Source organism: Orcinus orca, chromosome 20 (assembly GCF_937001465.1).
Source record: "Orcinus orca chromosome 20, mOrcOrc1.1, whole genome shotgun sequence".
NCBI classification, from domain to species: Eukaryota; Metazoa; Chordata; class Mammalia; order Artiodactyla; family Delphinidae; genus Orcinus; species Orcinus orca.
Window position 1 is genome coordinate 52,776,359 of NC_064578.1, and position 14,323 is coordinate 52,790,681.

At 60.2% G+C, this 14,323-nt stretch overlaps 1 protein-coding gene across 1 annotated transcript in view; it reads right to left on the bottom strand.

Annotated features, from left to right (window-relative positions):
• LRRC4B (leucine rich repeat containing 4B) overlaps window positions 1–13,313 on the bottom strand; it is a 39,608-nt gene extending 26,295 nt beyond the window's left edge. The window contains exon 1 of the mRNA XM_049703405.1: window positions 12,825–13,313. The gene's annotated coding sequence lies outside the window, so the exon portion shown is untranslated. The remainder of the gene's footprint in view (window positions 1–12,824) is intronic.
• Between the last annotated feature and the right edge of the window lie 1,010 nt (window positions 13,314–14,323).

Consider the following 14,323-nt stretch of genomic DNA (forward strand, 5'->3'; position numbering starts at 1 on the left):
TTGGTTCTGGGCAGCCGGGGAAGGGCGGGGAAGTCGGGGAGGAAGGTTGAAGGCTGGGCTGCCCAGGGAAGGGGGTGGGGGGGGGTGTCTGGGCTGTGCCAGGCCTGGCCTCCTGGCACAACCTCATCGGCCGCATAACCAGGCTGGGCCAACGCTGACCCACCCCGCCTCGTGCACCTGCCCCCCAGCCCGAGTGCAGACAACCTAGTGCGGGCTCCTCTGCAGGCAGGCACTCCCCCAGGACCCTAGGAGCCCCCCCAAAGCCCCCCACCACACCGCACAACCAGGCACTCTAACCTCCACCCCTGATACACCAGCGAACCTGGGCCCATGTCACCGTCACCCCAGTCCTTCAGCCGAGGGCCAACCCCTGTTCATGCCACAAAGAAACCCATCCCCACATGCGGCCCTCTCCCCTGGACCTCAGCCGTATCCTGCTATCCGCCTCCTGATACACTTCTGCAAAATGGGCAGGGCAGCCTCTTCCGTTCATTCTGTTCATCGGTTTTAATCCATCCATCCATCCATCCAACAAATATTTTCTGTGTCCCTACTGTGTGCGGACACCGGTGTAGATGCTGACTAACGCTACCCCCACCCTCCAAACCCAACATCCACAGGCCCCCAAAGACAAGTAGCGATAACAGAGCACATTGACCAAGTGCCAGGGGGCCTGGGTTTCAGTCCCGGATCTGCTGTTGGTTTGCTGTGTGACCTTAGGCCAGTGACTTCATTTTTCTGAGCTGCAGAAAAATGCTGTGCAACAGGGATAATAATAGTATCTATCTCACGGGGCCACTCGGGGACTGGCTCAGTAAATGGCTCTCTCTTTACAAAAAAAATGCAGATCTGACCACTTCTCATCCCCGCCACCATCTCCCCTAGATGATCACCGTTGCCTCCTCAGTTGTCTCCCCACTTTGACACTCGCTCTCCCTCCCAGACGGTTCTCACAGGCAGCTGGAGGGGTCCTGACAGCATCCAAGTCAGATCCTGCCCCTCCTCCACTAAACAGCTCTCACACCCTGTCTCACGGGGTGTGAGGGCAGAGACTTCACCGAGGTTTAGCAGACCCCTCTCCCCAGGATGGGCTGCTCCTAGCCCCGCTCACCCCCCCACCTCAGGCCACACTGGCCTCTTTACTGTTTCTGGAATGGCACGCACGGGCCTTTGCATGTGCTCTTCCCTCTGCCTGGACCGCTCATCCTCAGGCGTCCCTGTCCTCCTTCAGGTCTTTTCAGTGAGGCCTCCTTGCATCTCACAGCACCCCTACCCCACACCAGAACCTTCTCTGCTTTGTCTATATCGCATTTGTTACCCTCTGACCTCTTAGAAGCCCACACACTTGAGTGTAAGCTCCCCGAGGGCAGGGACCGCGTCTGTTTTGTGCACAGTTTGGTTCCCTGGCACAGGGTAGGTGCTCAGTGAACGTCGGGTGGAGGCATTAGTTATCAGCGCCATCATTTAGATCCCCCCCCAGTTTCCCCGCCTTCTCTCCTATAGTCACACAGAGACGCACCTGCTTGGCCACATGCCCCTCTCTGCACACCCAGCCCAGGACACACTCACCCAGCTGCACATCTCGGGCTCATCCCACAGACGTCCAGACCCCAGGGTCCCCTCCCATCCCAGGAGGCCCCTCCCATCCCAGGAGGCCAGCCTGGCAGACTCAGCACCTCCATACGCTGCCGCTGCAAACACACTGCCTTCAGCTCAATTTCTGCACCCACAGCATGCCGCCATCTGGCTGGCAGGGTCCCAGGTACTACACCGTAGGTCCCCAGGGCAGCTGCGTGCACCCCACTAAATGCAGGCCCTGAGGGGAGCCACACCTCAGATGCCACCTGTGTGGGCTACATTCCAGGATATGGCTTTGCGCCGAGGGGACACCTGGCCCCAGTTACAGCCCTCCAGCACAGCTAATAGGGGTGCTGGCTAACCCTCTTCTTCTGAGCATGTTCTCAAAGCCAGGGGCTGTGCACATGCCTGACTCATACCAACTCCTTGAATAACCCACCACCAGTGATGGTAACGTCCACCGTGTACCCGGCACCAACAGGGCAGAGTCCTGGGAGTTTGACTCACATGAACTGTAGTTCTCCCATTGACCCTGACAGGGGACCGCTCTCACCCCCACTTCACAGACAGGGAAGCTGAGGCGCAGAGAGGCAAAGTCGCTTGCTCAAGGCCAAACACGCAGCTGGGAAGCGGCCCCTCCCTGGTCAGCCTCCCCAGAGCCGAGGGGCCCCAGAGACGCTCGAGCTTGTCATGATAGCAGGGACAGTTCCCTTGGAGGTCTCCTGGGGGCCTGTTGAACTGTGACCTGCCTTCTGCCACCCTCATTGGCCACGGCCCGCCCCTGATAGTGACGGGAATCTCTGTTGAGCACTCGCTATGGGCCTAGGGCCGTGCTTAGCCGTGCCCTCGTCTCCAGATGCTGGCTTCTCCCTGCGGCCCTAGGAAGAAGGCTTCGTCCCTGTGTCCATTTTCCAGATGGAGAAGCAGATCCTGAGGGCTGAAGGTACTGGCCGATGGTCACACAGCCTGGATACGGGGCAGCTGGGATTGGAACCCAAGGCCCAGCCCTGGGCCAGGTCACCCCACTGCCTCTCTCACCCCGGGGCCCTGGGAGAAGCCTCAACGTGAGGGTCCTCCACCCCCACCTGGTGCAAGGGACCGAAGCAGACACGGAGATGCAAGAGGCCCCAGAGAGAAGAGGTGTGAAAGGCAGAAAGGGGCAGAGACACAGCACGAGAGAGAAACAGAGACAGAGACCAACGCGAGCCCTGGGAGGTGGCAAGGGAGAGGGAGAGAGGCGTTAAGGGGGAACAGAGGAACCTAGAAAGCGAGCCCAGATCCAGGGGAAGGCGGAGGCACGGAGGGCCAGGCACTCGAGGCAACGGGCCGAGGCCCCACCAGCTTCGCCGTCCTCCCCAAGTCCTGAGAGATCTCGGGCATCGTGCCTGAGAGGATTCAGGCAGATGGCAGATCGGAGACTCAGGGGCCCAGGAGAGGCGGGGTGAGGAGAAAAGAGAGGCAGGGAACATTCCAGTCAGGCGTACTCATTTTTTTCTGGGGGAAGTTCAGGAGGTGAGAGAAAAGATAGGAAATTGACTGCCATCGCAGCAAGAGGGATGGAGGTTAGATCTAAAGAAGAACTTCCCAACTGTGAGGGACTGGGGCGGAAGTGGAGCCTGGAGCCAGGAGGGCGGAGAGACATCAAAGCCAGGGAGAGATGAACACTTCTCTCCCTGGATGTCTGTCATACGGGCATGGCCGGGAGCTGTTAAGGTGGGGGGAAGAGGGGCAGGGTACAGGCAGCACAGGCTTCAGGGATGGATGAAACAACTTCACACGTGTGTCCCTCTGAGCCTGTCCGTGTCCTGAATGCTTTTAAAATAAAAGCAACCCCAAAGCCCCAAGAATCGACAGTCCGCTAACTTTTGAGATAGAATCGCCCTGGGAAAAGGGTGGCTCAGGCCCCTCATAGCTGCTGCAGAGGAAACAGAGTTGGGGGCTCAGCTCAGGACTTGCCCAAGCTTCCTGAGGCAGGGGTGGGCTGGGGAGAGATGACTTGCTTGGTGAGGGGGGCTGTCTTCTCCTGTCTTCCCCCAACTCCCGACCGAGAAGCACTGACGGGTCATTTATTTGGTCTTTCATATGTTCATTTAACAAATATTTACCGGTGACTCCACCAGCCCGAGTCTCCGCCCACACACCAGGCACGTTCCCACCTCAGGGCCTTTGCCCTTGCTGTTCCCTCTGCCTGGAGCGGTCCTCCTTGGGTCTGCGTTGCTCTCTCTGTCTCCATTCTGGACTCTGTTCCGTGCCCGCTCCGGGAGGGTTTCTTTGCCCCCCGCCCCCCAGCCCGTCCCTTACACTTCTCTTCCTTTCCTTCACAACCCTCTCATCAGCTGGCCCGACATCATATGATGGATAACGCCTGGTCCTGCGCATTGCCTGTCTCCCCACTAGAAGGTGAGCTCCCCAGGCAGGGAGTTTGTCTGTCTGGCTGCATCCCAGGTGCCTAGGATGCGCCCGGCTCCTACAGAGCCTCATCGATACCCGCAGAATGAAGGAGCGAGCGAGCGCCCCCTACCGCTGGATTCCCTGCCGGCGCCGGGGGCGCAGGGGCAGAGGAGACCTGCCTTTGTCTTTGGGGAGTTAGTGGTCCGGAGGGGAGACATACAAAGGCCGAGTGAGAGGGTGAGCACAGGGTGGAGGCCCTGGAACGTCTGCGGGAGGAAGTGATGGCAAAACGGCGCGAGGCATGCGGGTGAAGAAGGGCGCGTCAGGCAGAGGGACGCCTGTGTGTAAAGGCCTGGGGGCCAGAGAGGCAGATGGGGGTCGGGGGTCTGCAGAGTCCAGCTCAGTTACAAAGACGTCCTGCTCCACAGCGGACTGAGAGGCGGGGGTGCTGGGAGCTGAGGGTGGGAGGCTGTGACAGGAGAGGGGCAGGGTCAGCTCTGGGTTGGAAAGTTCCCTGTGAGTGGACTCTTGGGAGAGACTGAGGCCGGGCAGGAGCTGGGCCAAAGGTCCAGGGAGAGAGGATGAGTCTGGGGCCGGAGCCACAGGGGTGGCGAGGAGGAAAAGAATGAAAAGATACTGACAATTTGCAAAAAGTGGCAGAACTTGGAGATGAGGCAGAGGGAGGGGCCAGGTTCTTCTTATGGATTTGGGGATCACATTCTTAAAGCCAAGAAAGGGGAGAGGGCAGGGAAGAAGGTTGGGGAGAGGAGATTGGAGAGGTCCAGTCTTTGCTTGTAGGTGGCGAACCCACTCACGCCAGCACCCCAGATGCTACGGGGGGTGGAGGGACCCGCAGCCTGGTTGCCATCGGTCGCTGGCTGTGTTACCTTGGGCCAGGCCCTCCCCCTCTCTGGGCTCCCATTTCCTCCTTTAAAACAGGACATCAGTGACAGTCAGCGCTGCCCGGGGCTGGGGAAAGGGGGCCCAGAAGATGGTCTGGTCAGCAAGTGCCTGGCAAACGTGAGCTGGGACGCGAAGTCTGCCTGGCGAGCGGGGACAGAAGCAAACCCGCTCCGGTCCCAGGCAGCTGCCGATTTTCTGCTGGGAACCAGAGCTCGCCGTCCCCGTTTCTTCGTCTGAGAAATGGGAATTGATAACAGGTAGCATATGACACTGGGCTGGGGAGGCAGGGGGTGGGGGGAGAACAGCAGCTGTTTGCCAGCCGGTGTGGAACCGGTTCAGTGTTTGAGTGGGTCGCCGTCCCCCACTGAAGTGCTATCCGCGCCGTCGGGTATGGTGGCCGCCAGCATATGTGGCCATCGAGCACTTGCCGCGTGGTGTGAGGAGCTGAATTGCTGATTTACTTTAAATTAATCGAGAATTTTTTTTTTTTTGGCTGTGCCCTGCAGCACGCAGATTCTTAAGTTCCCCGACCAGGGATCGAACCCGTGCCCCCTGCGGTGGAAGCTCAGAGTCTTAACCACTGGACCGCCAGGGAAGTCCCTCTTTAAATTAATCTAAATGTCGATGGCCACACATGGCTGTGGCCGTAGTGGTTCCTGTATCGGACGGCGTGGTTTGGCCATCCCAGTGCCTCCCAGTTCAGCCTCCGTCCCGCTTGGAACCAGTCCTGAGTCCCCAGAGCTTGGGCTCCTCTGCTCGGAGGCTCTGCCCAACAACCTCGCAGGGCTCTCCCAGGATTCTGGAAGGACTTGGAAGGAGATCAAAGTGAGAGAAACAAACTCAACTGAGAGTAGGGCACGCCAGCCAGGCTGGCTCTGCCTTTGTCGTATGAAGCCTGCTCTGTGCCAGGCCTCTGCTGAGGCAGCCTTGGGCCCGCAGGGGAGGAACTACAGCAGTTCCACTTCACGGAAGGGCATACTGAGGCGTGGTGAGGTCCTGAGTCCTCGTTGTACCCATGACCGCCCGGACCCGGGCAGGAACCAAGAGATGAAAGGAAGCTGAACACCCAGGGCCCCTGTACTGTGTGACTCTGGGAGGTGGGGCGGCCTCACACCGCCGCTGAACTGAATCCGCCCAGGGAGAGAGCTAGGACCTAGCCTGGTACTGGCGGTTTTCCAAACAGCGGTTATTGCCAAGGCTTCGCAGGGGTGCATGGGGGTGAGTTTGCAGGTGGGGAGGGCCCTGGTGTGAGCCAGCCTGACTGTGGCCTCCCGCCCCCCTGCTCCCCTCCCTGTCCCCTGGAAGGGCAATGCTGCCATCTGTTTTCCATCTCAGGGCGTGCAGAACTACTACTCTTTAAAAAAGGGGGGGGGGGGGTTCTACTAAAAGTAACCAAGAGCTGAAAACTCCGTGGACGGGATCAGTGTTCCTTAGACATTGGCGCGTATCCAGGTGAGCTGGGGGCTTTGTGAAAGTGCAGGTTCTGATTTGGTGGATCCAGGACCAGGCCAAGATCCCACATTTCCCAGGGATGCTGGTCCTGGAGCAAGGGGTCAAGGGTCCCCTAAGCGTGCAATCCGCTCCCACGTTCCATTTCCAGGTGAGTAATGAACCCTCCCCTCCCCCACCCTGTCTAGGGGCGTGCTGGGAGGGGCTGCAGACCGGGGTTAGAACCTCGATCGTCACTCGTATCAGACATGGGGCCTTGGAAGGGGGACATCGCCTCTCATGGCCTCAGTTTGCTCATCTGTAAAATGAGGAAAAGAGCTAATCGACCTCCTCGGGTGGTGGGGAGTCAGTGGTCCCCATATCTGTGGCGCTGCGGAGCACAGTGTCTGGCTCATAGAAAGGTCGATACAACTCTTCTATGACTGTGACTATTCTCCTCCTCCTGGATAGTGTCACACTGTCACTTTAGGAAGGATGGACAGGTGGAAAGAGCAAGGGTGTCGGGGAGACCTGGGTTTACACTCTGACCCGCCTCTTTCTCACTGTGTCCCCCTCCGACCCCCCCCAGGCTCTGTCTGTGAAGGTAATGACACCTAGCTTGGTGTCATTACCTGTCCAGTGCTGGGCACCTCAGTGACAGTGTTATCAGTAATAAATCATTAATAACAGTTATCACTTATTCTCACTGGGTCAGAAGAACAAATCTTTTCCTCCTTTTTACTCCACCCCCCACCCCCCCTTATGTTAATCCAGTGTTTCTGGCTGGATCAGAAACACCCATTTATCACTGGGGGGGGACCCACAGAATCACCTGAAGGATCTTTGTTCCCCCCAGACCCAGCTGGACCTGGACTGGACACCCCCACCCTGGTAAGGAAAGTCCGCCGTGAGAATGGGCCTGGGTATGTCCTCTCCCCTCTGGGCATAAACAAGATCGAGAGGCCAGGAGCCTGTGAGTTACCAGAACTCCGATATCTCTTTTAAACTCTAATCTTCTGAATCTGTCATTCTTAACAATCTGATTATTGTTATTATTAATGATCCTAATTTCCACTCGGAGGGCTGTTGGGCCAGCATGGTGCCCTCTCTGTTTCCCCCTTTGGAAAGCAGTGATCTCAGCTGGGGGAGGCAATCTGCAGAGTGGCCAGTGCCCAGGTTTGCAGTCCCAGCTCTGCCACTTCTACCTTGGTGATCTCGGGTAAGGGACCTCATCTCTCCCGCATCAGTTCCCCCTTTTGTCAAATAAGGATGATGATCGTGCCTCCCTCCCAGGACTCCTGTGAGGAAAGAACAGAACAAATCCACATGGAATCACCAGCACAGAGCCTGGCCCAGGGTAAGCGCTAATGAATGTCAGCTCTTGTCATCATTATCTCCGGCCCTGGGTTTGAGGGTTCCAGGCAAGTGGACGGCAAATCTCCACGTTTACCGCCTGGGGCTGCCCCTCTGGGAGAGCTGGGGCTGCCGCTGTTTTCTGACCTTTGTCACAGCGCTGGAACAAGAGCTCTGGGGCCTAAGCTCAACACTCTGACAGGAGTGTGGGCTGAGGGGTTCAGGGGGACACAGCTGAGACAGGAAGGGAGTGGCCTGGGTTGCTGCCCCAGCCCTACCTCGCTCCCTCTCTGCTAGCCATCTGGGTCATACACAGGCTTCTCAACACCCCCACCAGGACCCAGAGTCCTCACTCTCTGCAGCCCTCTTGAGGACCCAGCCGCCCCCTGGGATGGACTTCTGCCTGCAGGGGCCCTACCAGCCCATCTCCCAGGCCTCAGAAGCAGCCCCTCCCCTCCACCTGCCATGACAACAGTTGCATGTAGGTTTCCAAGCAACAAGGGGGCATCTTGGCACGCTTTTTACTCTCCTGCCACCCCCTCTCCGGCAGAGTCACCCCACTCTCAGGGACTGGGAAGGGAAGGGAAAGGGGGTTTCTCCCCAGCAAAGATGGAGGGTTCCTAAACTCAGGGATGAGACTTCCTACACTCTGCCAGAGAGGAAACACAGACATTCTCCCTACACCCCGACAAGGGTGATGGTGGAGGAACTGATGGTGGGGTTGAGCACTGGCATGGCACAAAGGGGACCCCTGTCATCTGCACCCTGACCCGGAGATGAGACCAGGTGAAGCCCCTCGTCCCCCGGAACATAGCCTCTTGTCCTCTGAGACCTGCACTGGGACCAGGTGAACTTTCAACTGTGTACCTGCCCTCCCTTCAACACACAGGGAAACCCACCCCTGCCTGTGGGCTGCAATCTGACCCACGGGGGACAAGGGTGGGGTCTGGGGCCCACCCTGGCTGTCAGCCAACCAAGGATGGGCTGCAACAGCACTTGTGTGTGCTCTGCAGCCTGGCAGTCTTAAGAGTCTTCCCGCCCTTGGTGTGGCAGGGAGGCAGGCCCTGGCTCCAGGGAGGCCCAGAGCTGGGGCAAAACTGCCCCGAAGAATGATGGGGCAGGAAGGGCAGGCAGAGAGAGCCCCCGGCAAAGGGGCTCCGATTCTGGAAGAAAATCAATGGTAGGAGTGTGGAGAGAGTGGTGGGGGATGGGGTGGGAGAGGTGGGAAGAACCACTTGGAGAGGAACAGAAGAGAAAATAGCAGAGGTGGAAAACTCAGCTGACTATAGTGCTGGGCAGGTAAGAAAGATGGATGAAGCAGGTAAGAACAGAGTAGGGAGGGTTGGCCCTTGGGGCACCTGAGCACAGGGCACTGCTACCCCAGGGGGAGAATTATGCAAAAGCAGCTGAGAAGCTGGAGTTTTGAGATAGAATTGAATATAACCTTATATTAGCTTTAGGTGTATCACACAATAATTCAATGTGTGCAAAACGATCACCACAAGAAGTCTACTTACAAATCACCACGCGAAGTTACACATTTTTTTCTTGTGATGTGAATGAGTTTTCATGTGAAATCGCTAAGTTTTTTCAAAAAGTTGGCAACACATTAAACACTTTGAAAGCAGTAGGGGGAAATAACGCTCGCCGTCCACAGGACACCAGTGTAAGTGCTCAGGGCTGTGGGGAGGGCGAGTGCAGGGGAAAAGGAAGAGGAAGGAAGACAGAGGGGCGGCTAGAAACAGATGGCTGGAGGTGAGGGAGAGCGACAACAGAGAAACGGAGAAGAAAGTGCAGGGAGCGAGTGCGGCTGGAAAGAAGTGGAAAAGAAAGCAAGGGTAGACAGAGGAGGGAAGGCCGGAAGGCACTGGGCTGGGCGGCGGGGTGAAGGGTTAGCCGAGGGGAGAGAGGTGGGAGATGGAGGTGCAGAGATAGAGACACGAGGTCCAGGTGACACCTTAGGACAGATGCCCAGCCGGAGAGGTCGGGGAAGGGAAGAAGAATGCGGAGGGTGTGATAATGAGAGGGTGCACTGTCCTATCAGAGGAGACAGGTGAGCCATGGGGCGGGGGGGGGGGGGGGGGGGGGGGGGCGGAGGAGGAGAGGAGCCAGGGTGCTGGAAGCGGCTGAGGACTCAGCGCTTCCCCTCCCGCCCCCCCACTCTGGCCAGGCCCCACAGCACCTCGCCTGGAGACCTGCCTCTCTCCACCTGGCCTCGGTGCCGGTGCATGCGTGCGTGCTGGGCCCTGGCTCCATTTTCCTGAGACGTGTCAAAGGCCCTCTGATACCTGACGTCTTAATCCTGCCGGAGCCCTCTGACTGACTCTGGGAGGGATGCAGGGCGGCTGCTGGGGTCCGTCCAGCACACACGGAGACCCCTCGCGCCGGGATGTGAGAACGTACCAGCAACACGCGGGGCTGCATCTCCAGAGCCCTGAGGCCTCCTCCGTGCCTCTTGATGTCCCCATGACACCTCTTTGAGTCTCTGTGAGTGTGAGGTCACAGGGTGACCAGGAGTGAGGGCCTCCCTGACAGGGCGTCTCTCCAGGAGGTGCTGCCTTTGTCTCTCCCTCCGTGTCTCTGTCTATGAGGGACTGCGTGTGTCTCTGTGTGTCCAGGTCTTTCTCTCTGACTCTGGGTTCTGAAGCCAAGTTTGTAACTGGGTCTCTCTGATTCCACATCTGGGTCTCTGGCTGCGAGTGAATGACTCTGTGTGTGTGTGTTTGTGCGTGTGCGCCCACGCACGTGTGCACCTCTGCCTACACATGCCTCTGTGTCTTTCTCACACGCTACCTCCTGCCCTCCAGTGATGGCTGACTCTCTCTGGCAAGTTGGGCGCTGTGCCTCTGGTCGCCCCCCGCACCTCTCGGGTGCTGGAGTGCCCTCGGGCTCCTTCCCACCTGCGCCCTGGGTCTCTCCCCGTACGCTCCAGAGTCTGCGGCTCCCTGTGTCTCTGCCTTGCCTGGTCCCTTGCTCTGTGTGTGAGGATGGAGTGTGTTCCCCTCCCTCCCCTACTTTCCTTTCTTTTGGAATTGAGGAACTCCGTGCAGGTCTGGCTCCCTGGTGGTGCGCCCTAACTGTGTGTCTGTTTGGGAGCGGGGTCCCCCTCTCTCCCACCCTCCCCTGCCTTGTCTGAATGTCTCCCTCTTACCTCTTGGCTGCTTCGCTCTCTGTCCCTCCTTTCTGAGTGTGTGTTTGAACACTCAAGTGCCAGGATTAGAGGAGACCCAGGGAAGAGCGGGAGGAAGGTGGGGAGGGAAAGGAGGTGCACGTTAGAAGCAGCAAGGAGACAGGAAGAGGGAGGGGCTGATCCTGGCCACTGCGGGGTGGGGGGAGGTTCTAGCGGGGAGAGGATGCTGCCTGCTGCCTGGACCGGGAGGGAAGTGACTCTGGCTATCCCCAGCTGCCGCTGGAGCCCGAGTTCCTGTCTGGCGGCTGCGCGGCCGGGACTTGGGATGTGAGGTGCATAGCAATGGTGCGCTGCGGAGGCTCGACTGCAGCTTCCAGCTGGGGAGGGCGTGGGGAGGGGGCTGAGGGGCAGCCCTGTGGCTCCCTTCCCCCCTCCCCTTTCCCATCTGGGCTCTCCCCAGGGGATTTCCTCACCCTGAGAAAGTCTCTTCCAGAAAGCAAGGCCTGAGGCTGCGAGGAGCAGGGCGGGGAGAAGGGGCCGGAGCTCCGGAGGAGCGGCAGGGGTGGGGGCGGGGAGAGAGGGGGAGGAGGATGGGAGTGGCAGAGAGACAGGACGGGCCGGGTGGGTGAGGGGGCACCATGGGCATCAGGACCCAGAGTCCAGGAGAGAGACTGGCTGGGCCCCTGGCCGGAGAGAAGGAAGAGCCCAGGGGGGTGGGGGCTTGGAAATGTGGGCGGGACCCTGGACAGAGCCTGGGTCACGGGCTCCCCAGGACTGACGGGGAGTTGGAAACAGCCGAGGGAAAGAGAAGGTGAGGTTCCAGACAGGAGGCCCCTAGGACTGGGGGGTCTGGGATTGGGGGATCCCATGAGGTGAGGAGACAGGGATGGGGGGCTGTAAGTGAAGAGAGGTCACAGAAGGGGGTCCCGGACAGAGCAGGATGTAGCGAAAGAGGCTAGGGGTGCTAGGGAGAAGCTCCACCGGCCCCTGCCCAGGTGAAGGTCCTAAGCAGAGAGGGGAAGTGATAAGGGGTCCTGAGAGGAATCAAGGTAGCGACTGGGGGCTAGAGGAAACAGAGGCCAAAGTTGCGATCTCCTGGAGAGGGGGTCAAGGGGGGATGTCTGGGGGGAGAGGGGGAGAGATGGGGGATGAGGGGATCCTGAGGGGAAGATGAGGTGCAGTTAGAAGGTCCTAGAAGAGTAGGTATGAGGGTGGGGAGGCTTGGGAGGGCAGCAAATGGGGGAGGGGAGGTCCCCAAGAGGAGAGGGCTAAGGACGGTGGGAGGCAGATAGTGGTCCCACAGAGACACGTGCCAAGGATAGAAGGCCCCGAAGCAGAATGGGGTCAAGGAAGGGGGTCTTGGGAAGAGGGAGGGGAAGGGGTTTGGTTGCCCATCAGTAGGGGGTTGGGGGACCCCAGAGGGAGAGGGGCTGAAGATTGGGGAGAGGGTTGTCTCGTTCCCCAGTCACCCCCTCCGTTTTTCCCATTCTCACTTCCCAAACTCCCCGGTTCTCCCCGGTTGCCAGGGCAACCGCTCCTGCCAGGCGCGGTCACCAAGGAAACCCCGTGCCCGCCTCTCCCCCCCTCCCCATCACTGGCGTGCCCCCCCACCCCAAGCAGCGGCGGTGTGGAAGGTGGGAGGGGCAATGGGGGGGGAAGAACCCGAACTCCCGCCCCAGAAAGAGGGGCCCAGACCTACACCCAGCGAGCCACCTCCCCTCCCCCCCCCCGCCCCGCAAGCCTACATCCTCAGCCCTACAGCTGGATACACAACGACCGCCGGACGCACATTCCCCCCCTCCCCCCGTCCCTAGGCAGCGGCGACCCCCGCCCCCAACACAGAACTAGCCTGGCCCGGAGGACCCCCACCCGACTACCTCCCCCACCGCCTGCTGCTCTCCATCAGGCCCCGCCCACTGTCCTCTGCCGCCGGCCCCCCAGCCCCGAGGAGGCCTAAGACCACGGTCCCCTAATTAGAGAATGCTCCCCCCCCCGCGGTTCCTCCTCCCGCCCCCGCCCGGGCCCTTCGGCGGCTACTCACAGCGAGGAAAGGGGCTCCTTCCGGGGGGCAGCATGCCCGGCCCGCGGGGGGAGGACCCCCCCAATGAGGCACAGGGATTTGGGGTGCGAGGCCCGCTGCGGGGAGGCGCGGGGGGCGGGGCTGCGTCCGGGCCCGGGTCTCTCGCGTTCTCCCCCCTCCCCGGTCCTGGATGGGGAGGGGGCTTCCGCAGCGGCAGCGGTGGGGTTCGGGGGCCGCGCTGCCTCCTCGCTCGCCCGCCCGCCTGCCGCCCGGCCCGGCGCCCTCGTCCGCCGGCCCGCCTTCCTTCTTGCCTTCCTTTCTTTCCTTCTTTCTTTCCTCGCTTCCTTCCTTCCAGCCTTCCTTCCTTCCTTCCTCCCTCGTCGGGCCGCCGGCGCCGCTCTCCCCCCACCCCACCCCCCCAGGCCCCGGCCCCGGCCCCGGCCCCCGCCTCGGACGGTGCGGCAGCGACCGAGAGCCGCCGAGAGCGGCAGAGACGGGAGCGGAATACTGATGATGGAGGGGGAGCGGGAGGGAGGGGAGGGAGGGCGCCGGGAGGGGGGAGGCTGCCCGGGAGGGAACGGAGGGGGGAGAGGAGAGAAGGAGAGGAAGAAGGGGAGGGAGGCAAAGGGAGAGGATGGGGAAGGGAGGGAAAGGGGGAGGGACGAGAGGGGGAGGGTGGGGGAGGGGTGAAGCGGTGGGAGAAAGAAGGGGAAGAAAGTGAGAGAAAGAGAAAAGAGGGAAGGAAAGAGCGGGAGGGAGGGCCGAGCGGGAAGCAGGAGAGGGAGGCACCGAGGGAGGAGCGGGGAAGGGTGGAAAGAAGGGGAGAGGGAGGCGAGCTCGTCCCGGACAGGATGGGAGGCCGGGGGGGAGAAACTCCTAGTACACCTTTGGTAAATATTTGCGGGGTGAATGCGGAGGGAAGGGGAAGGCAGGGCCAGAGCTGGTGGATGGAGGGGAAGCCGAGCTGGGGAGAGGGAGGCAGTAGGCAGAGGACAGGAAAGAGGGTCTGGAAGGAGAGAGATGTTTAGGGGGCTGGAGAAGGCCCAGGAGCGGGGAAGTGGGGGAAGGGAGGAGGGAGGGAGAGGTAGGAGAGGGCGGGAGGAAAGGCGGGGAGGCTTTGGGGGAATGTGGGGAGAGGGAGGAAGCAGGGCGGAGGCGCTGGCCTGATGGGGAGAAACAAAGCTGGACAGAGATGAGAGGACTGAAGGGAGGGAGACCAAGAGAGGGTTGGGGGGAGAGGGGAGATCCAGGGCAGGGGAGAAAGGAGACTGGGAGCTAGAGCTGTGGAGGCACAGGTGGGCTGCAGGAGCCTGAGGGAGAGCACGGAGGGAATGTCTTGAACCCTCACTGTGTGCCCACTTCATCACCACCACCCCCACCCCGCCTTTCAGCAGCTGGACAGAAGGATCCTTGCACCCATTTCCCAGATAAGGACGCTGAGCTCTCAGGGGAACCAGAGCAGAATTCAAATGCAGAGTCCAGGTTCTGGACGGGGTATCTTGAAGGAGCTAGAGAAGAGG